Genomic DNA, 21,963 nt, shown 5'->3' with positions numbered 1-21,963 from the left:
GCAGGTGGTGCGGGGGGTTACGCCGGTCAAGCTGCGGTTTCCGTGGTGGACTCGGAGTCTCCATCTCCCGTGTCACTTCCGGTTTTGGACGATGGTTCCAGTGCGGGTCTCCTGAGGCAGCCAGTGGCATCTGATCCCATTGGCTCCCCTTTTCTGGAAACAGGCAATGGTGATAAATATGGAACTGATCCAAAGACTAGGCTAGTCCCGGTGATAAGCCTTTAACCAAAACAAGCTGAAAGTAATATGTTGTCTTGTGATATACGCGAGTATAATGTGAACACTGCACCATTTCCATCAAAGGCTGGTAATGTTACTTTTATGCAGGGATCAGAGGCAGCCACCCATAGGCTTATTCCCTTGTCCTGTATGCTCCCCAATGTAGGCTCAGGCGGGCTCAACATGGGTTCTGAATCGGTGGTGTGTGCAGGTAGTTCAATTGATGTTAGTAGGTCCCTAAGTCAGACCCAGGTTAGAATCATTGACTCCATATACAGGCCCTTGCAGATAACCGAAAGGGTGAAAAATGCAGCCGTCTTAATAGACTAAGTAACTAGGAGAAATGCAGAGTTGGCTGGTAATCCTGGTGTTTGGGATAGGCAGCCTGGTTCCCGGGCTATGGGGAATCAATGGGGGAAGGGTCTTAGTGGGTCTATAATGGGTAATCAGGCTGAGGTGGTAAGGGATGGTCCTCTTTTGTCCAATGCTGGGCCCGTTTGTAATATAGGTGATGCCCAGGGCGGTTCCGTGCATTTAAACCCTGGGGTACAGGGCTCTGCTAAAAAATCTGTCCCGGGTACATCCTCCTATGCAAGCATTGTGTCTGGTACAGGCCAGAGGATGGTGGGCCAGCCTCCGGGGGGTCCGCCTCCTAGAGGTCAACCCCCAAGGGTAGGAATGTTGTGCAGCTTATATTCTTTGGTGACAATCCACCGAACAGAGCTGACTTCTTGAAGGCGTTTCTAGACTCCTTTGGGTTCGTGCCCGCGGATCTCTTTGCTTGCATCCACCCCATCGGAGCATCTAAGTATGACGTTAGCTTCATTTCATATTAGGGCTTGCAGGCATTCTGGAATCGGTGGGGTGGGTGTAGGGGACGAGATCCGTGGGTAAATTTCAGAGCCATAGCCATAACAAGGCAAGAAAGGGTTAAAGTTACAATCCTAGTCAGGAATGAGTCGATCCCTGTGGCCGACTTGGCCTTCTGGTTAAAACGGTATGCGGGTCTAGTGTCCCCATTGGTAAAAGTACCGGAACCGAGCTATGGCGTCTGGGGTGGTGGGTGGTCTGCCACGGTCGATCTGCGATGCACGGAGGCTGGCCTGACACACATACCATCGGCCGCCTTCCTCTGTAGAGACAGGATTCAATGTTTCTATCCAGGTCAGCCGAGGATGTGCCATCGCTATAGGGACTTCCGCCACCTCAACACCAACCGTTCGCACTAAAAGTGTGGGCATTGCGGGGACACTGGGCATGAGTCCCGTTCATGGGGACAAATTAGATGCAACCTTTGTGGAACAATTGGGCACCCATTTAGCAAGTGTCGACATGCTTCCCACAACACAGAGATACCAGACGAGGATATGGTTCAAGCAGCCGTAAGGGTGGAAGGAGAGCAAGGGGGTAGGTCCTCCGCAGTAGTTCCTAAGCCAGTGTCCGTTCCTGTCCCCCAAGGTAGTTGCACAGTCTAGTAACCCAGTAGAGTCCCCGGTGGTGCCCGTTTTAGACAATGTCTGGGAAAAGCAGAGGAAGAAGGGCAAAAAGAAAACTAAAATAAACAGGGATAAAGACGTTGTCCTGTCTAACAACTTTCAATTTCTTTCAAGTGAGGAGGAAGTAGATGAGGGCGGTGTGGTCAGGACTGAGGATGGGGATCTAGTCCTCAGGTTAAAAACAGATAGGAAGAGGAGAAAGCCCAGCGGTCTATCTCTCGGTGAGGTGGCAACCTTTGCAAACCTAGAGACAAATCAAGGATCCCTGGGGCTTTTCTGAAGAAGCAGGTAGTTTCTGGGGGTCCCCCTTCAGTGGAGGATCTAGCTCTTCCCCCTTTCCCGGACCCTTCTCCTCTCCCCACCCTTCCTGTCCCTGTTCCTGATTCCTCGGGAAATCCCGGGCCTTTCCCTGCCCCTATCCCTCTCCCTCACCCTGTCCCTTCCCAGATTCCTGAACCTAACCTTACCCTTGCCCATCCCCCTGATCCCCCCCATGTTCCCCCTGCTCTCCCTCCTGATCCCCCTCCTATCCCGGGACCTAGTTCTGGAATGCAGCCCCTTGGTAAGTCCATCGGTCCCGTGTAAAGCTGAAGCCACTTTTGGGGAGGTGGCGGGTGGTGAAGTTAGGGAGGTTATAGTTGGGTCGGGGGAGGCTTCTCCCTCCGGTGAAGTGGTGGTTCTCCGGGAGGAGGGAGGTTTTACCGGCCAGTATAAGTTGTAATTGATATGGTTCCTCCGATGAGGACTTTGTTAAACCGGTGAAAAAGAGGTGAGCTGATTTCTACCTTCTATAGCTCTGAGGGATGGCTTCCCAGCCCATTAGATTTTCCACTATTAATGTGGCATCTATACTTTCCAAACGAGCTCGTTATATGGCCTTTGATTTTTTCAGCACGGTTGAGGCTGATTGTTTATATTTGCAGAAGACCAGGGGGTAAATGTATGAAGCTCCGGGTTCTTCAACACCCACGAGTTCGGCGTCTTCAGCGCTTAAATTTAAAGCGGTTCTGCCTTGTAAAGGGAAAACTTCCCTTTACAAGGCAGCACCGCTTTAAATTTAAGCGCTGAAGACGCCGAACTCGTGGGTGTTGAAGAACCCGGAGCTTCATACATTTACCCACAGATTGGGTCAGTTGACTGACCTTCACAAAGCCAAGAGGGAGTGGAGGCGCTGGCCCTCCTACTGGTCTCTTGCGGCTGAGCCGTACGGTGGGGTGGCGGTGCTTTTTACCGGCATGATAACCATCCAGCGATTCATAGAACTAGAGGTAGGTAGGTGCATGGTCCTGGATGTCAATCTGAGGGGGCACGACCTAAAGTTGATCAATGTCTATGGTCCCCAAACAAGGTGGGGTAGGAAGTGCCTTTTCGGTGTGATAAAGCCATACCTTTTTTCAGCCCGGCAGATAGTCTTTGGTGGTGACTTTAATACCGTCATTAGGACCAAAGACAGGGGAGGTTCAAGGACTTCTCTGGGCTATGACTCCTCTTTTCTAGTTAGCATGATTAGGCAGGCTGGTCTGGTAGATGCGCATATTCGCCATTTCCCGGACCACACGGGGTTCACCTACTTTAGAGGTAGTTGTAGGTCTAGGAAAGATAGGTTATTTGTTAAAGAGAGCTCAAAAACCTTGGCTCCGAAGCTGAGGCCAGTAGAGTTCTCTGATCACGTCTCTATGTCCTTGAATGCCTCGGAGACTCTTCGGAAGGGTAGGGGCCTCTGGCGCCTGAACTCTAAGCTCCTTGATGAGGAGGTGATAAGACAGTCTTTTAGGGACTTCTTTGAATCCCAAGAAACTCTTTTGGAGGCAGGTTGGAGTAGGTCCGAATGGTGGGAGATGCTGAAGAAGAGGACCCGGAGCTTTTTCCGCGGCTTAGTAGCTAGAAATAACTTGTTAAAGGAAATTACCTACATGGCACTGAGAAGAAAACTGGGATTCTTGATTTCTGGCCAGGGGGATAGTGGGGAGATCCCCTGGGTGAAGACTCAGATGAGAGAGATACAATATGACCGGTATGCTTCCTTGATTCTGGAGAGGGACTATGGGAAGTACCATTCGCCCGACCCCTTCCAGAGCTGTAGGAACTCGGTAGATATTAAGAAGGTGAGAGGTTTGCGCGATGCGGAGGGTGTCCCCATGGAGGATAAGGAGGGCATCCTTGGTGTTGTTCGGTCTTTCTACTCCGATCTCTTATCGGAGAAGTCACTTGACAGAGAGAAGATGTAACGGTTTTTGAGGGAAACTCCTGGCCTTGGAGATTTTAGCGGCCTGCTTGAGTCCTTGGGCGATGAAATAACGGTGGACGAGGTCAGCGTGGCGATAGATGGTTCATCTATCAAGAAAGCCCCAGGCCTAGATGGCCTTACATCTGAGTTTTTTAAAATCTTTGGGGACATCCTTGCCCCGCGTCTCGTGGAGGTCTTTAATGAGAGCCTGGGCAGAGGTTTATTACCTCCCTCCATGAGGGTCTCTGCCCTTATCTTGTTGTCCAAGGGGAAAGATCAGTCGTGTATTGAGAACTGGCGCCCCATTGCGCTTCTCAATACTGAAAGGAAGATTCTGGCGAAGGTACTTTTTAATAGAGTGATGCAGGTTTCCGGCCGGTTACTCTCTCCTTCTCAGCACTGCACTGTGAAGGGTCGAAGCAGGGGGGCCTTTGAGCGGTGCCGTGCGGAGAGGTGGGGGAGGTACCTTTTAGCATTAGATCAGTCGAAAGCCTTTGATAGGGTAAATCATGAGTACCTTTGGGCTCTGCTTCTGTGGTATGGTCTTCCGATTCGGGTGGTGAATTCGCTCCGTACTATTTATAGGCAAACTTTCCTCTTGTGAATGGTTGGTTGGGTCTATCCTTTGAGGTCAGCTCTGGAGTAAGGCAGGGTTGTCCCCTGAGCCCCCTCCTCTATGTGTTTGCCATAGATCCCTTCATCATAAGGGTTGGTGGCAGCACTTTGGGAGGAGTGCTGTTGGGTCCAGAGAGTATTTTGAAGGTAGTGGCCTACGCTGACAATGAGACTGTTGTCTTGTCGAGTTCCGCAGTAGCTAAAGAGGTAACAACTCTGGTCTGCGGGTATTCCGAGGCCAGTGTTTTCTGGATGGGGAGGAGGGTTTCGAATTTAACCTTCCAGAGTCTTCCCCGGGCTAGTGAGAAGATCAAAATTTTAGGGATTCATTTCGGCCCTGGCGATTATGCCAAGCAAAATTGGGAGTTAAGGCTGGAGGAAGCTTCCCGGAAGGTAGAGAGCTGGAAGAGGTGGAAACACTCTCTCCGGGAAAGGGTGGACCTGGTCAAGACCTTCCTGATCCCGGTATTCCTGTATATCAGCTATGTGTGCCTCTTGTCAGAGTCTTTATGGTCTAGGGTTTATGCAGTTTTCTTCCAGTTACTCTGGGGGAATAGGCTGAACCTGGTCAAGCGGGCTGTGACCTTCCGACTGAGGATGGATGGTGGCCTGGGTATGATTAACCCAGTGCTCTTCTTTATGTCAACTTTTCTGAAGTTACACCTGAGTAGTCTCCTAGTTGAGACACCTCCTTGTTGGGTGGGGGGCTTTAGGGTATGGGAGGATCCCTTCCTCCGTGCATGGTATGGGGTGGGCGCTGTGAAAAGTTTCAGGGTCCGACATGGGTATCTCCCGACCTATGTTTCCTTGGGATTGAAGGTGACAAGGCGTTGGGGCCTGGGGGCGGGGGAAGTCGAGAGCTCTTCTAGAAGGGAGCTGGAGAAGAGAGTCCTGCACTCCCACTTCTGGGTTCTGCTGTCACTGAAGGACTGCCCAGGTGATGTGAGTTTGGTGGGGCTTTCCCTGATTTATTCAGGGAGAATCCCATTGAAGCTTTGGGACATTGCTTGGCTCTCCTTTCACGAGAGACTATACGTGAGAGGGAACCTCAAGTACAGAAATGCTGATGATCGTGGTTGCCCATAGGAGTAATGTCTGGGGGTGGAGGAGACTATGGACCATTTCTTGCTTCAGTGTCCCTTTAACGTAAAGGTTTATAAAAGAGTTTCCAGGTCACTGGGGATCCCCTGCCTTTCGGGGCTTAGTTACCCTGAATGGGTTTACCGGGCATTCAAGGCCAGCTGGAGGGTTTTTGATTTCTGCACCCTTTTTTTAGTCAGTCTAGTGGTCAGATATTTCACGTGGAATGCACGATGTCAAGTGTCCATCAGGCATAAAATCCTTCCCTGTGAAGAGGTGGTGAGTAACATTCTCCACGAGGTGTGGAAACTGAAGGGTATGGAGAGACGTCGGATGTCCAATGCCAACTGGCTCAGGCTGTGGCGGGGCCTGAGACATCCTTAAGAAGGTCAAAGTCTGGCGCTCTCTTTTCTAAATGGCTTTTCTCGCTGTCCTTTCACTCCCCTAGATTTTGAAAGCTAAGTATATTTTCAAGTATGGCTTACATGCACCCACAGCTTGTTTCTTTGTGGTGGTGTTTGTGTTAGTAAGTTGAAATACGTTTGGAAATTAGTTTCGGTTTAGTGGTGGCACCCTCTTGTTTTATGTGTTTTATCTTTTTGTATATTTATATTTAGGTTGATGGACTTTCCTGTGAGCAAATAGCCCCCCTTTCTTTGGTCTTTGAGTTTAAACCTGATATTTTAAGAGAAGAAGGTGCCACTCTTGTAGAGTTTTTGTAATAATATGTTGCAAGATCAATCGATAAAAATATTTCCATCACATTCCCTGTTTTGCTCACACAATATACAGAGCTTTTCAAAAAATGACAGGGACGTGCAGGAGATGCTGTCTGTGGCCCGTAAAATATTTGGACATTTCCAGCATTCGGCAACAGCATGTAGGAGATTGCAGCAGCTGCAAAAGCAATTTAATTGCATTGCCACCAACTGAAGTAAAAGGTGGTGACAAGGTGGAATTCCACCCTGTATATGCTTCTGCAGATGGAGGAACAGCGAAAAGCCATCCACGCTTACTCCATAAGCCGTGACATTGGGAAAGGAGGGGTTATGTATTTTAGTCAAGCACAGTGGAGAATGCTTTCCGTGTTGTGCAAGGTGCTGAAACCATTTGAAGTAGTCACCTGTGAAGTGAGTTCAGACACTGCAAGCTTGAGTCAAGTTATTACCTTAATTAGACTTTTGGAAAAATAGCTTGAGAAACTGAAGGAGGAGATTAAACAAAGCAATTCTGCTAAGTATGTCAGACTTGTAGATCAAGTACTTTATTCCCTTCGGCAGGATCCAATAGTTATCAAAATCTTGAAATCGGATCACTGCATTTTGGTGACTGTGCTTGATCCTCGGTTTAAAACCTATGTCTTCTCTTTGTTTCCAACTGACCCAGATCTGAAGAGATGTAAGGAGCTCCTGGTGAGCAAGATGACAGCTTAACTGTTACGTGACAGGACGGCATGTCCTCCTTCATTTTCTCACTCAACTGCTGCTAGGAAAAAACTTAGCTTTCCCTAGAGACCCAGGAATGATGCAGATGACTCTGCACCAAATTTTGACATCTGGTCTGGTCTAAAAGAATTGACCAAAAACACCTTTGCCGTAACTCCACCTGATCCTACTATGAACATCCAAAGGATGATGGAGGATTATTTTCACGACAGCATAGAAATAGACACATCAGCTGCCCACCCTCCAGTGTGTACTCGGAAAGAGTTTTCAGCACAGCCGGGAACCTTGTCAGCGATCAGCGTAGGAATGAAAATGTGGAAAAGATGATGTTCATAAAAAATGAACTACCATTTCCACGAGGAAGGCCTTTCCCGCCAATTACTTCAAAATACTATGACTTCTGTAACGGTGGATTACAGCGGTGATGAATTAATAATGTGTGAGGATGATGTACACACTGATGAGGGTGAGGATGAGGATGATGACAACAACATCTTACCACAGTAGAGTTCATTAACGCCACTGTTACCTTAGGTGGCTTAAGGCTATTGTTACCTTGTTTTGTGGGGGCCCAAAAAAACCAAGCACTTCAGCCACAAGGAGTGGCACTTTTGTGGCTGAAGTGCTTGGTTTGTTAAAGTGTGCATGTCCTCTTTAAGATCCAACATAAGGGTGGGTGGGAGGGCCCAAGGACAATTCCAAGTGCCAATGTGTCCTAGATGTGCTAGGAACTGCTGTGTGTTTGAGTCATTGCTCTGTCGCTTGACATCCAGCCAGGTCGCTGCAGTATTTGTCCAAAAGTGTATGAAAATGATAATGTGACCTGTGAGGTGGTCAAAATTGACTGCAAATGACTTGAAATTAGTGATAGTGAGGTTGATAATAATGTAGGATCAAAAAAAGAGCAAAATTATGTGATTTTATCATATTTTAGCAATTTTTGTAAAAAAATACAGATCCAAAACCAAAACCAAAACAAATGAGGGTGGTTTTGCCAACACCAAAACGAAGCTAATCCAGATCCAAAACCAAAATCACTTCACGGGGGGCAGTGAGCATCTCTAGTAAGAACTCAGAGTTATTATTTTCCTTCTATTTATTATGTTCTCTCTTAATTGAGTTTTTAGGGGGTGTGACATCCTTCTTATACTTATTGCATTTGCAATGTAGAAGATACATTACATTTTTGGAGTAACATGTAATGAAGTTTCTAATCAAGAAGTTAGTCACACTTGTAGATGTGAAGACTAATATTGTTTTTCCCAGTTTTAAACGTTCTGCACGTGATACAATTATCACATCTATGGGAGCCTGTTTTTATCCAACATTCGTTCTTGTTTTATGTTAATGCACTGTTCACCAATTCTTACTCTAAACTAGGGAACTGATTCATCAAGGTACGCAAACGCATATGTATCTGCTAATTGGTTCTGCGCATGCGTGAAACGACACTTGAGATGCACAAAACGACACATGCGCTATGCAATCACGGCAGATACTACTCTCAAAGTCGACGCAATCTAAAAGTCCAACGCAAATAGATTTGAGATGGCTGCTGACCACATGAGAACAAAGGGGTGGGAATGGGCGGAGAGTAGGCGCGGACTGGGCGGAGATGAGACATCATTTGAGTAAAGTAGACGTTATGCTTTTTCACTTGAGAACATTAGGCGTTCCCTCTGTCCAGTTGAGTGAAACGGACGTCACTCCTGTCTCAAATCTTTCACAAAAGTTAAGGAAGGCCAGGGTCATTTTTAAATCCAAAACACCTAGCGCAAACATCTGTTAAAAGCTTTTAGAAGCATACTCTGCGTATGAAAAATGTAAAAAAAATATGCTAAACAAACACACATATTAATATTTGGTATTTTACTCAGAAATGTAAAAATAAAAAAATAAAAATATATAAAATATAGCGCACTATGCTGCTTGCTGCCTCTTCAGTAAAGAGGCCTGGCTTTTATAGGCCTCTACACTGCAGTTTGGTATGCTAGGCAGATATATTTTCTACTATCACTCCCTATCCATTCCGGCTGCCAAAATGGAGTGCACACTCCATTCCCCATTTATTACAGTTTCCAGAATGGAGTGCACACTCCATTCCCCATTCATGACGGTTTCCGGAATGGAGTGCACACTCCATTCCCCATTAATGACAGTTTCCAGAATGGAGTGCACACTCCATTCCCCATTCATGACAGTTTCCGGAATGGAGTGCACACTCCATTCCCCATTCATGACAGTTTCCAGATTGGAGTGCACACTCCATTCACCATTCATGACAGTTTGCGGAATGGAGTGCACACTCCATTCGCCATTCATGACAGTTTCCGGAATGGAGTGCACACTCCATTCGCCATTCATGACAGTTTCCGGTATGGAGTGCACACTCCATTTGCCATTCATTGTGGCTTCCGGAATGGGGTGCAGCGTGCATGATTTAAAAAAAATATTATTTTTTATAGCACTAACAGTCAACGTTCGCATAAATATTGATGTTAATTCTCTTTACAATCATCACAACCACCATTCTAATTACGGTCAATGTGAAATGGATAATGTGACACTTGTTGATGGTGCTTTTGCATGCAAATCCACTATGAAGCAAAAGAAAAAAAATTTCATTTTTGCAAATTACACATTACACATGATATATGTGACTTTAGCCAGGAACACTTTTAACATCAACACAAATATGGCAAGCATATTAATGATCCCTCAGAGACAAGAGCATTGGTGAGGACTTGAACTCACGCATGCAGGCTTGCAAGGTAGAATAGGTAACTGCTACGCCAATGTACAAGTGATGAAAACAACATGTCAAGGAAATGTCATAGAACTACAAGCTGACCACCTACTTCAATCATAAGTTGTTTTTCATAAAACTTTGTTAAAAGGCCAATACTTAGAAATATTAAACACATACAGATTTGGTACATGCAGAGTGAAAATATCTGCATATTGAAATGTAGCCATGTATATTAATACAAACCCAAAGTATAATAATATTGCTAGAACTTCCAATTATTCCTTTGTCTCTAAGGTGATTTTGGACACTTAGGTTTTTCCACTTTTGCCAGTAGAGATTTCCTATGTCTTTGCAATCAAGTAATTTGCACCAACTGCTTTTCTCTGTTGTAGCTGCAGGCCCGGCGCTCCCATTAGGCAAGGATAGGCAATTGCCTAGGGCACCGGGACCTGCAGGGCTCCTCGAAATGAAAAAAAACCGGAAATCCACGGGGAGGAGAGGAGGTAAGGGGCTATTGAATCTTACCTGCATGAAGCTGCTCTTCTCTGCACTGTCTTCTCCCCTCCGCTCACTGACAGTGACAGGCCGTGATGATGATGTCATCATCACGGCCCGACAGTGTCTGTGAGTGGAGTGGAGAAGACAGCAGAGAGGAGCAGCTTCATGCAGGTAAGTTAAAGAAAGACATGGGGAGGGGTGGGGAGGGAAGCGCAGCGGCGATTTTTAAAGGGGGGGGCAGCGGCGATTTTTAAAGGGGGGGGGCGGCGATTTTCACACGGGGGGGTGGCGGCGATTTTCAGACTGTGCCTAGGGTGCCAAGGACCCTAGCACCGGCGCTGTGTAGCTGACCACACTGTTCAACATGCATATTATATTACTAAAACATTATATTATATTACCAAAACATACTAAAGCACTCTTAGATAAATGACAGAGTGTAATAGATAAAGTGAAACATGGAAAGAGACAAAGTTAAGCCACATACAGGCATCATTTGGGGTTCAAACCTTCTCATTGACAGCTTGTTTCTTTAGCCACTAAGGTATAGTTCAGATGGAAACACCCACACCAAACTGCACATGAACTATTTGCACACAAAAATGTTCTTCAACAGAACTAATTGAACACTTCAACACACCTTCTTAGAAACAGACAGAAAGGATCATATTTGGTGATGTGAAAATCAAGAAAGCAATGTGTAGTCTAATGAATATCAGATATTTATACTATAAGAACTAAACACAAACTTGTTTTAATCAGTATAAAATAAAAGAGAGTTACTCATAACCACCATTGCATAGACCCTAGACTCAACATCAGATCACGTCAGCTGATATCTGGCCTATACACCTTCATATACTTAGCCAGGGCCTGATTAAGGGTCACAGCCGCCCTAGGCTACTACACTGGTTACCCCCCCCCCCCCCCCCGCACCAATGTGTGGGTAAATAAAAAAAAAAAAAATACACACATATATATATATATATATATATATATATATATATATATATAGATATATGTAAACAAAATTGTAAAACATTAATTAATACATAAAACACACTTCATTATGCACTTCCTCTCTTACCTGGTCCTGCAGCGTAGACTACCTGGTGTTCTCTTTTGCTTGTTCTTGGAGCGTTGTCCGTTGCCTGGCTTCTGAAAACTTGGGAGTCCTGTATTTAAAATGTGCAAAAATTGTATTATAGTGCCAAATTTTAACAAACCCTGAATGATACAAAACAACCCCCTAGTACAGACATAGACAATAAAATATATGAAATCTATTTACACTCATATAGTAACATTTACCAGCCCTGTCTATCTAGTATTTAGTATTCTAGTGACCGCTGAAACCACAGTCAGCATCCACATCACCGCCACACAATACAGAGATCCTTCCCCCACAAGCTATTTCATCACCTCCGCCACCAGCTTATTCATCCCCCCTATCGACCCGCAAACAGACAGTGTATGACCCCCCTGTCCAATTCATTAACCCCACCTTGTAGCCAGTTCATTACCTCCCTATTGCCATTTCATTAATCCCCCCTATCCAATTCATTAACCCCCCTCTAGCCAGTTCATTACCTCCCCATTTTCACTTCATTAATCCCCTCCCCTAGCCATTTCATTAACCCGCTCCATCCAATTCATAAGCACCCCCCTATCCAATTCATAAGCACCCCCTCTAGCCAGTTCATTAATCCCCATTTGCACTTCATTAATTCCCCCTAGCCATTCCATTAATCCCCTCATCCAATTCATAAGCCCCCCTCTAACCAGTTCATTACCTCCCCATTTTCACTCCATTAATCCCCCCTATCCAATCCATACTAGCCAGTTCATTAATTCCCCCATATCCAATTTATAAGACCCCCCTCATTAGCCACATTAGCCAGTTCATTAGTCCCCCCAGTCATCTCCCCCCCTCCACATCCGATGTGTCTCCCCCCCTGATATTTAACAAGCTGCACTTACCTTGCTGTCTTCTGTTCCTCCTCTCACCAGCCGGCGCTTCTGTCATCTTCACACGCAGCAAACAGCATCCGACGCTGTTAGCTGCACTGTCACTGCGGGCGCGCTCTCTGTGATTAGTGTGGTCACGTGAGATGTGAGATCTCACATGACCACACTAAGCAATACACTGACTAACAGCAGCAGCTAACAGCATCAGATGCTGTTAGCTGCGTGATTGGGTATAGAAAAATGCGGGACCGCCCCCTTGTGGACAGGGGCGGCCCCATCAGAGGAGAATCGCCGGCATTTGAATAAAAAAACAAAACAAAAAACAAAAAACAGCTTGCTAGTGTGCCGCGCTGCGCCCCCCCAGGACTCAGCGCCCCAGGCTGCAGCCTGGTCAGCCTAGTGGTTGATCAGGCCCTGTACTTAGCTCATTACAATCACCTATAAAATACACCCTCATGCACACTAAAAGATTGTTAGATTAGAAAGCAATAGATAGTACTGTGTTTTGTTGCTGCTGGTTTCCTTAATTGCATTTTATTTGTATTGAGTGTTATTTAAAGTTACTGTGTTATAGGCACTTTAAATGTTTTCAAGATGTTTGATGTTACACAATAACAGTGCATTTTGTATTGCAGGTTTAAAGAGCATTTTAATGTGTCTAATTTGACTATTGATTTGTAATTTTTTTAGGGGTGTGGTGTTGTGAAGCATTTCAGTCTTATACCTATTATTTAAACTCTTATGTGGTATAGCCAAATTGCCATGGTGCATGTTTATTCCACAGATCACCTGCCCTCACGAAAATGTGGAGCCTGGACACCTAACCTTCAACATTGATTTGCAAGGTAAAAAAAAACATCAAATATGTTTTTTCACACTTTGGGTACTATCTGTCAGTCCACACAAACTATTGTATTGGGATTTATGTTAATGGATTTTTCTTTTTAAGAAACAAATACAAATGTTGGGACCAGATACTTGGGAGGGAATCAAAAGTGTACCTTTGATTTCTGCTAAATCGAAATGCTGCTGGATGGCCTGTGTGTGGAATTATGGAGATTATCAGATGTGCCTTTTATAGGCAGAAAAGTTTGAACAATAATGTTGATGATTGTTGTGCCTATAGCAAAACTAAAGGCTTTCCTTTGTGTACTAACAGGCCTTGGCTAGGACATGTCTGGCTCACCTGAAAATAATTAATCAAGGTGGATTGCAAATGTCCATTGCATCCAGAAGGCAACTGACATGGACTTGTAGACTTTTTCAGCGTGTAAGTATATATTTATAGTCCGATTATGTCATTTGTGGACTTGTGTTATAGTTAAGATAACATATTGTAGATTTGAATGCTTGAAAGTACAGGTGTGTACAAAGAACACAGGCGTACAAACAACACAGGCAATGATTGTTACTTTAAATAGGCCCAAGGTTGTTTGCTTTCTATCTGATATTTGAAACATAGAAGACAGGCATTATGGGTTCCTGCATGAGCTGCCTTGCTAAACTTCTAGGCAATGCGTAGAAAGAAGTTGTTTTAATAGTTTTTTTAATGTTTCAGTTGCTTACTGTAAATGTATTATCCCCAATTATTATGTAGAATGTTTTGGAGATACTCATTCAATTGTAACTCTCTGCTGCTTTGGACACTTATTAGCACCCTACACATCCTTCACTTCATTGTGCATCTAGATACAGGTCTCTTCTGGGTCACTTGCTACCTAGATAACTGCTCCTGTACTATAGGCACCTGTTGCAAAATCTCCCTTCCAATATCTCTCTATTGAGGTATGGCAAGAAATCATTTGTGTACAAATGATATAGATTAATATTGAACACCAGCTGTCCCCAATGTTTGGCAGGATGTGGCCATGGGGTATGCTGTGGAGGAATGAAAGTATCTAGTGTTTTGCCTAATATGTTACAGTAAAGTGCTGTTGCTGGTTTAAATTTTAGTGTCAACAAAACAGTACATGTGTGAGATTAATTTGCTGCTCGGCCTTGTGGTCAATAGGCATTTTGCACATTTGGAAACTATCTTTTGTGGGAGGACTTTCAAGCCACCAATGATGCAAAACTCACAGCTAAAGCAAGCTTTCCAGGTTACATTACAGGGGACACCTTCATGTGCACCAATGCATATACTAAGTACATTCTTTAATTTAGTATTTGAGCAAATCTTGCAGAAGTAATGTTTTGTTTTTCCATTGTACAGGCCAAGCTGGTGTGCCTTTTGGAGTTCAGCAGTTCGTGTCTCACTACACGTTGAAGTATTTATCCAATGCTCCTAGGCTGCTTATGTTTCTTGACTTTGGCCAGATTGTCTACTCTTGATGCAAGTAACTTTGCCACAAAGACCACTGTCTTATTTGCTATGTATTGTGCTGAAACTATAGATTCATGTTTTGATTACAATAAATGTGACCATGCATTAGTGTCATCAATCAGTCCCAATCAAGTATCTGCTGACTACTATACTGCTGTTCTTTGTATTGTCATACCCAATAATCCATACATAGTCCTTTGGGGCATGTTTAGGGACAGGTCTACTTGTCCAATATATTGTGGCCATGTTTGGTTTTTGGCCCCTTAGCCACATACTGGTCCACCCCTGAATTCACACTATATGTAGTGGTTTTCATTTGATTTTACAGATATTTGTGTATTTTGTATAGTCTCTATGGTTGTGGTGCATTTTAAAATGTTATATTGTGCACGGTCAACATGGTCTGTGCACATATAGAGATTTGCACAACACCTCTGTCAAAGTGTTTCTTAAATGTTGATGGCATTGAATGGCACACTTCCTAGGCTAGGACCTGTAGAAGGCAACAGGGCCAAAAACACTTGCAACTCAAATGCAGCTTTGTTTTTAATCGTGGCCACAGACAAATGCTGCACACAAAGTCCACATATTCAAGACCAAGGTCTTTGAGTCACATGCAAGTTAGGCATCTGTTGGAGTTGGTCACAACATATTTTTAAATGTCCCTTTTGGACAGCACTGTTGGGTGGCCTCATACACTATTTTTCATATGTTACACTTTCACTATATTGTGTATTGGTGCAGTCATGCAATGTTCCTTTGCAGCAGCACATATAAACATTTTTAAGCCTAGTAAAATGTGTGTGAAATCTAGGGATTTTCCTTTGCACACACCTGTCATATTGTATATTTAGTGGCTTTCAAATTCAGAGGTATAATTATTATGGATGTGAACTCAAATGTTCATATTGGATTGGGGTGTAAGAATTAGTTAATTAATTTGCACTAGCATTCACATTGCTAATGGGGCTTGCAAAAAACTAACCTTAGCCTTAAAACACATTCATGTTGGGAATATCTGCAAGGTGAGTGTGAGTGTGTGTAATTTCTATGTTTGAACTATTTTCTGTAGAGCAAGACTAATGGCTGCTTTAACACGTGTCTACATGTAAGGTAGCTCAAATACGTTAAAAGTGTGGCACATAATAGCAGTCTGAGGCAGGGCCGGATTTACCGCTAGGCAACCTAGGCACCTGCCTAGGGCCTAGTGGCTCTCGGGGGGCACAGCTGGGGGGGGACTCGTGCGGGGGGGTGCCGCAAGTCGGGGGAGGGGGGTCGGGTGCCGCGAATCGGGTCCTGGCAGCCTCTTCTCCTCTCAGTGTCTCAGTGATAGAGAGAGGAGGAGAGGCTGCCGGGACCCGACAAGCGATCACGTGACTCTTTCTTTTTTTTTTTTTTTTTAACATCTGGACTGACGGAGGAGGAGCAGCGCGCAATAGAAAGGTAAGTAAAACAAGGGACATAAGTGGTGATGGTGAAGGGGCACAGAAGTGGTGATGGTGAAGGGGCACAGAAGTGGTGATGGTGAAGGGGCACAGAGATGGTGATGGTGAAGGGCACAGAGATGGTGATTGGCACAGAAGTGGTGATGGTGATGGGCACAGAGGTGGTGATGGTGAAGGGCACAGAGGTGGTGATGGTGAAGGGGCACAGAGGTGGTGATGGTGACTGGCACAGAGGTGGTGATGGTGACTGGCACAGAGGTGGTGATGGTGATTGGCACAGAGGTGGTGATGGTGAAGGGCACAGAGGTGGTGATGGTGAAGGGCACAGAGGTGGTGATGGTGAAGGGGCACAGAGGTGGTGATGGGCACAGAGGTGGTGATGGTGAAGGGGCACAGAGGTGGTGATGGTGAAGAGGCACAGAAGTGGTGATGGTGAAGGGCACAGAGGTGGTAATGGGCACATTGGTGGTGATGGTGATTGGCACAGAGGTGGGGATGGTGATGGGCACAGAGGTGATGGGGAAAGGGCACATGTGATATTGTGAAGGGGCAAAAGTGACAATGAAGGGGCACAGTGTGATGATAGAAGGACAAAAGTGACAAGAGCACATACTTGGATTTATGCGTATTATTTTTGCAAACAACTTAAGTAAGTATTTCTGCCCTGACTTCAATCTTTATTATGTTGTTTTGACCCAACTACTTAAAAAAACGGGACTGCTTGGTAATTATTTAGGGGTGCCTTTTTCTGCAGCAGGGTGGCCTTGCTCTTTTCACATGTTAGGTACGCCCCCAAAGATGCAAGCCACGCCCTCACCTCCTTTGGCGGTGTGTGCCGCCGCGCAGCGGCGGCACATGCTTTCATATCTACTTAACTATATGGGTATATGGTAGGCTGCAAAAATATAGTGCTATGGATTGTTTCAGGGAGGGGGCCCAAAAAGAGTATCCTGCCTAGGGCCCTATGAGGTCTAAATCCGGCTCTGGTCTGAGGCCACAATTACATCCTCCTCACCCAGCAGAGTGTCCATACTCCAGATTGGCAAGCAGTAAGTACAGAACACTGGCACACAATCTGTAGTGAGATTCCAAACCCAACCCGAAACATAATGGTTGACACAAAGGTGCGTTTGGATATAAATCTAATCAATAAGCAGAGTTTGGTGTGGCTACCTAGCTAATAGGCTAGGAATATGCCATGTCTGCATGGCCATCCTGTGACCAACTGTCACTGTGGCTTTTGTTAAAGGGAAGCAATACCAAGAGGCCTAATGGTAACTGTGTACAACCATGACACAACTTGTTGTAGAGTCCAAAAATTGCATGCACCAAATAAAAGACAGATATTTAAATCAAAATGACAGGTAGGCCAAACATTTATACTGTTCTACTTTGAAAAGCCATTACCCTACCACAAATGTATACTCCATTTCAAACACCTTCTGATGACAGCATAAAAACCAAGCTAACACCAGGACAAAACTTACACTATATGGTGTAAGATTTACTTACTATCCCCATGTCACCCCCTAGAGTGTATGGACTAGCCTAACAATAGTAATGTAGATAACTGCTAACACACACACTAACACTGTTGTTACTCATTCCCATAGCATCTCTGTGCTCAGTTCCACACTGGGGTTGGATTTGATGTTTACAATTGGTCAGATACACTGTATGTTATATTTTTTGGTTATTGTGAGACTTCCTACTGGTCCACAGTATGCCAGAGCCTGCTCAGTGAAATTTCAAATTTGCATGAGAGAAGAAGAAGGGACAAGTGGGATTAAATAACTGATTTAATAGAGAAGCGAGGTGTACGTTAATGTTTTCTCACTGCAACGCATAGAGTACTCGTCTCATCGGCGACGGGCGCCATGTTCATGGTGGGAGAGGCACCCATTACACACAGGTGTCTGAAAGATCCGCGTGTGATGTGCGCATGCCCATACGTGCTCTGAGAACCAATCGGAACGCAGAGCCCTCCATTTTGAGTGAGAGATAGCATTCCAAAATGAGGGCTACTATTTTCAGTAGGCGAGAATTGAGAGTCTTCACAGAGGGTATGGACAATGTACCCTTTGGGAGGTATATCTCCAATGAGGTCAAGCTGCGGGCCTATGAAAGGATCTGCAGACATCTCCGGCAGCGGTATAAAATCCGGAGAACTATTGTGCAGCTGCAATGGCGGTGGAGCGATCTCCGGCGCCGCCAGCCCCAGCTTCTGGAAGAGCTCCGGCGGGAGATTAGAATAAGTGAGTTCTCTATTAATCGCAAAAACCATGTGTACACATATATCTGTGCGATATGTTTGCAAATATGTTCACCCTAATCACCTGACATGGCCTACATAACAATGTGCAAGCATACTATAAAGGTCATGCCCCTTCCAGTGCACCCAAAATGCTTTGCCTCCTGTCTCCTACATTTGTCTGCTGACAATTTACTGACCTAAATGTTTTTGTGTGACAAATCAGAACATTAAGGGTGGTTTTTGGAATCAGGCATTCTAACTCTTGCCCTGAGTGCTGTAACTTGCTGGTCTAACTTTAAAAACATTTTGGAGTGTCAGAGGTGTTGTCATTATTGGGCAAAGATTTAAAAGGCATGTTTCAAATACCAAACACCTTAGTGTTTAGACAAATTTTTACAAGCTCCTATAAGATGCAAAAAAATTACAGAGTGTACTACATATAGCTAATCAATCGTTATTTAACTGCCTATTTACACTGTGAGGTAGTCCCAACAAAGGGTGATTTCCAAAGTATACTCATCATTCAACGATTTTGAGATCCATCCACTAATTCAGTGGTCCTGTGAAGAGATAAATAATTGACATTATTACCAGCCCCATGGGAGTTTGCAGACTTAAATTCACCAACATGAACAAACATACTACTGGCAATTTTGAAAAAAAAACAAATTAGGCGGCCAGTAGTATGTTTGGGGAGTGTGGTAGACAACACATGCAAATATTGAGCAAGCCGCCAAACTCCACACATATGAAACAATAATCAGGGACTTTAACTCCTGACCCCAGTGCTGTGAGAGCAAAGTGCTGACCGCTAGGCCACTGATAAATTCCACATCTCTATGGAAAATAAAACAAATTGGGACAGGTCATGTGAAATGCTGTGTGTTCATCATGTTTAGCTCCTTGCTTTGTTAGTAGCTAATATTTCTGTCTGCTGACAATGTAAAGTTTATTAAATATGTATGATCACCTGATTGTCATAATACTATCAGTTTTTTCAACTGTTGATTGTGTTAACATGATTTTTTTTTTTTATTTCCTTTTTCCCAACAGACCGGGCACGCTGGGAACGTCGGCAATGCCACCGGGCAGTGGTGGAGGCGTAGGCAGCGGAGGAGGAGGAGGAGCAGCCGGTGGCGGTGTCATCGGAGGAGGAGCCTGTGGCAGTGGCACTGTCATCGGAGGAGGAGCCTGTGCCAGTGGCAGTGGCACTGTCATCGGAGGAGGAGGAGCAGCCTGTGGCAGTGGCACTGTCATCGGAGGAGGAGGAGCAGGAGGAGGCAGTTGTGGTGGTGGAGGCGGAGGCAGAGGAGGAGGAGCAGGAGGACGACCAGCTGCATCTGCCGGTGGTGGTGCTGGAGGAGGAGAGTCGGCAGGAGGCAGCATCGGCCATCCAAGAGCCAGAGGCCTTTGGAGATAGTAAGTATTTGCTATAAGTGCTGGACATAATTGGATAACATTGAGATGTCCATTATCCTTGAAGAAAAACCCTGCTTTTACACATGTTCATTTAATGGTAGCCTAAATGTCACACGTTTAAATGGCCCTACAAATGTCAATGTCTGTAACCACTCAAACCACAGACAGAGCCATCATAACACATGGCCGCGCAGGGCAGGGCAACACAAATGTGCCCGATAGCCTTGTCAACATGTCGGTATATGAATGTTTTTTTTTTTAACTTCAAATCTAAACCAAATTATTGTAACTTCCTGTGAGTGGTTATGTAGATAGTGGGCCACTGTAGTGGTTTGCCTTGGGGCCTATAATGCTGTTAAGACCACCCTGTCCACGGGCCTCTCCCCGGGCCACACCAGAATGTAGAACATCTATCCAAATGCAACACCAAAGCCTTCTCAACATCTATTGTGCGCCAAAATGCATTTGTACCTAGAGCCCTAACATTTGAAAGTAATGTAACAGTAGGCATCTCTAGTAAATACTGTCTGTTTGTCAAAATAGGTATACATGTATGTAATGTTTTTTTTTCTGATTTGTTTCAGCACACATGGAGGAAGCTTACAATTGGCCTCCCCCCCACCAACCTTGTCAGAGATGCGGGCGGAAATTGCTGCATCCTTCCAGAAAATAAAGCATCACCAAAAGGAGCAGCAAAAATGCATGGAGGAGCTGGAGCAGAAAATGGTCTATTGGTCGACCTTGTATGATTAGGTGTTTTTTTTGCCTTAAATGTTGAATGTAAATAGTTTTAAACATTCATGTAAATATGTAAATTTTTGTTATTGTATCCAAATTTATATACATTAAAGAAAAAACAACCTTGGTGTGTGTGTGTCTTTATTTATCTAATTCTCCTACATGTGGGTGCAAGGACAAAGGAGATTGTATATAATAATCCGAAAAGATTAACATTTAAATAGGATGGTTTGTTTTGAAGTCTATCATAATTTCACTAGCATAAAAGATTGTGATTTGCTCTTTGCATGTAATTCCAAATAAACATGTGCCCTCCACGAACAAGCCACCCCTATAAGAGGTATAGTATCTGTAGGCCCTCTGTGCAAGAAAAATTCCAAAAAGGTCAACCGCCCTAGCTAGTTACCAATCCCCCAAAATACATATGTCATTGTAGTGATAGTCCAAGGTAACGTGCAAGTATCAGAGCAAAGCCAGTTGCACATTGAAGAGAACCTCAAAAGTGTACCCAGAAGTGGTGTCAATGGTGTAAGGCAGAAGTGCAAGCGAAGCAAAGGACCATGGTACTGGAGTGTGGAGAGCGGCCTGTTTGGATAAAGCAGAGTACATGACATAACGTGTACGTCGTGGATCCAGATGAAAGTCTGTTTGCTGACAATGTTGCATTTAACTCCAAGGAAGCTGTCCCCTACAACCCCCCCCCCCCCCCTCTTAGTCCATTCAGAATTATCAATGTCAGCATGCACCTAATAATGTGCATGTGAAGTTTAGGCCGTGAGGCTTCTCGGATTTCCCCTCGAAATAAAGATTTTCTTTCAATACTGGATAGATCAGAGGGGATATTTTACAATAGGGTTGAGCGTGTATAATAAATCCAAAATCAAAAATGAAACCATTGTGTCACATTCCTGCGTTTCTTGTTAGGATAATGATTCCAGTCCACACATTAGTTATGGGTATGCTTGGTATTTGAACTCATGTCTGCTGTGTTGTGAGTACACAGTGCTAACGAGTGAGCTACCTGTAAGCTGGGTATTTTAAGAGTAATTTGTGTGAATAATGAAGAGTAGTATTAAGTGTGAGGTGTCTATGTAGCACGCATGCTGTATTTTTGGTGTTGTTTGTGTTTTTTTAACATCTGAGGTTGGGGTAGTGGGTAGCTGTCCCACTTTGCATACCGTCATTTCTGAGTTCTGATCCAGACAGAAACCCTTCCTCTGTGTGGAGGTTGTATACACTCTTGTGTGTATCCTTTATGGAAGAGTATGCTATGCATTTTGCAGAAAAGGCAAGATGTATTTACACCACATACATTTTAATGCATTCGTTAGTCATGTGTTTTTAATGTAGCCATGTCCATGCATTTTGCATACTATACGGCGACTTGAAATCCTAAACACAGAAAGATTGTGAGCAATGTGTTTGTTACAAGTGTGTATTACGCTAATTAGTAGCAAAGGAAAAACAACCGTTCAGAGTGTTGCACA

General features: G+C 44.6%; 1 protein-coding gene and 1 long non-coding RNA gene across 4 annotated transcripts in view; one reads left to right on the top strand and one right to left on the bottom strand.

Moving 5' to 3' along the window:
- Window positions 1-14,966, top strand: part of LOC142107281 (uncharacterized) — a 169,400-nt gene extending 154,434 nt beyond the window's left edge. The window contains exons 2-4 of the long non-coding RNA XR_012679929.1: window positions 12,988-13,142; window positions 13,457-13,567; window positions 14,510-14,966. This is a non-coding gene — a long non-coding RNA (uncharacterized LOC142107281). The remainder of the gene's footprint in view (window positions 1-12,987; window positions 13,143-13,456; window positions 13,568-14,509) is intronic.
- Window positions 1-21,963, bottom strand: part of NHERF4 (NHERF family PDZ scaffold protein 4) — a 396,171-nt gene that overhangs the window by 100,323 nt on the left and 273,885 nt on the right. The window lies entirely within an intron of this gene.

Source organism: Mixophyes fleayi, chromosome 11 (assembly GCF_038048845.1).
Source record: "Mixophyes fleayi isolate aMixFle1 chromosome 11, aMixFle1.hap1, whole genome shotgun sequence".
NCBI lineage: Eukaryota > Metazoa > Chordata > Amphibia > Anura > Limnodynastidae > Mixophyes > Mixophyes fleayi.
This window is presented reverse-complemented; position numbering and strand designations above follow the sequence as displayed.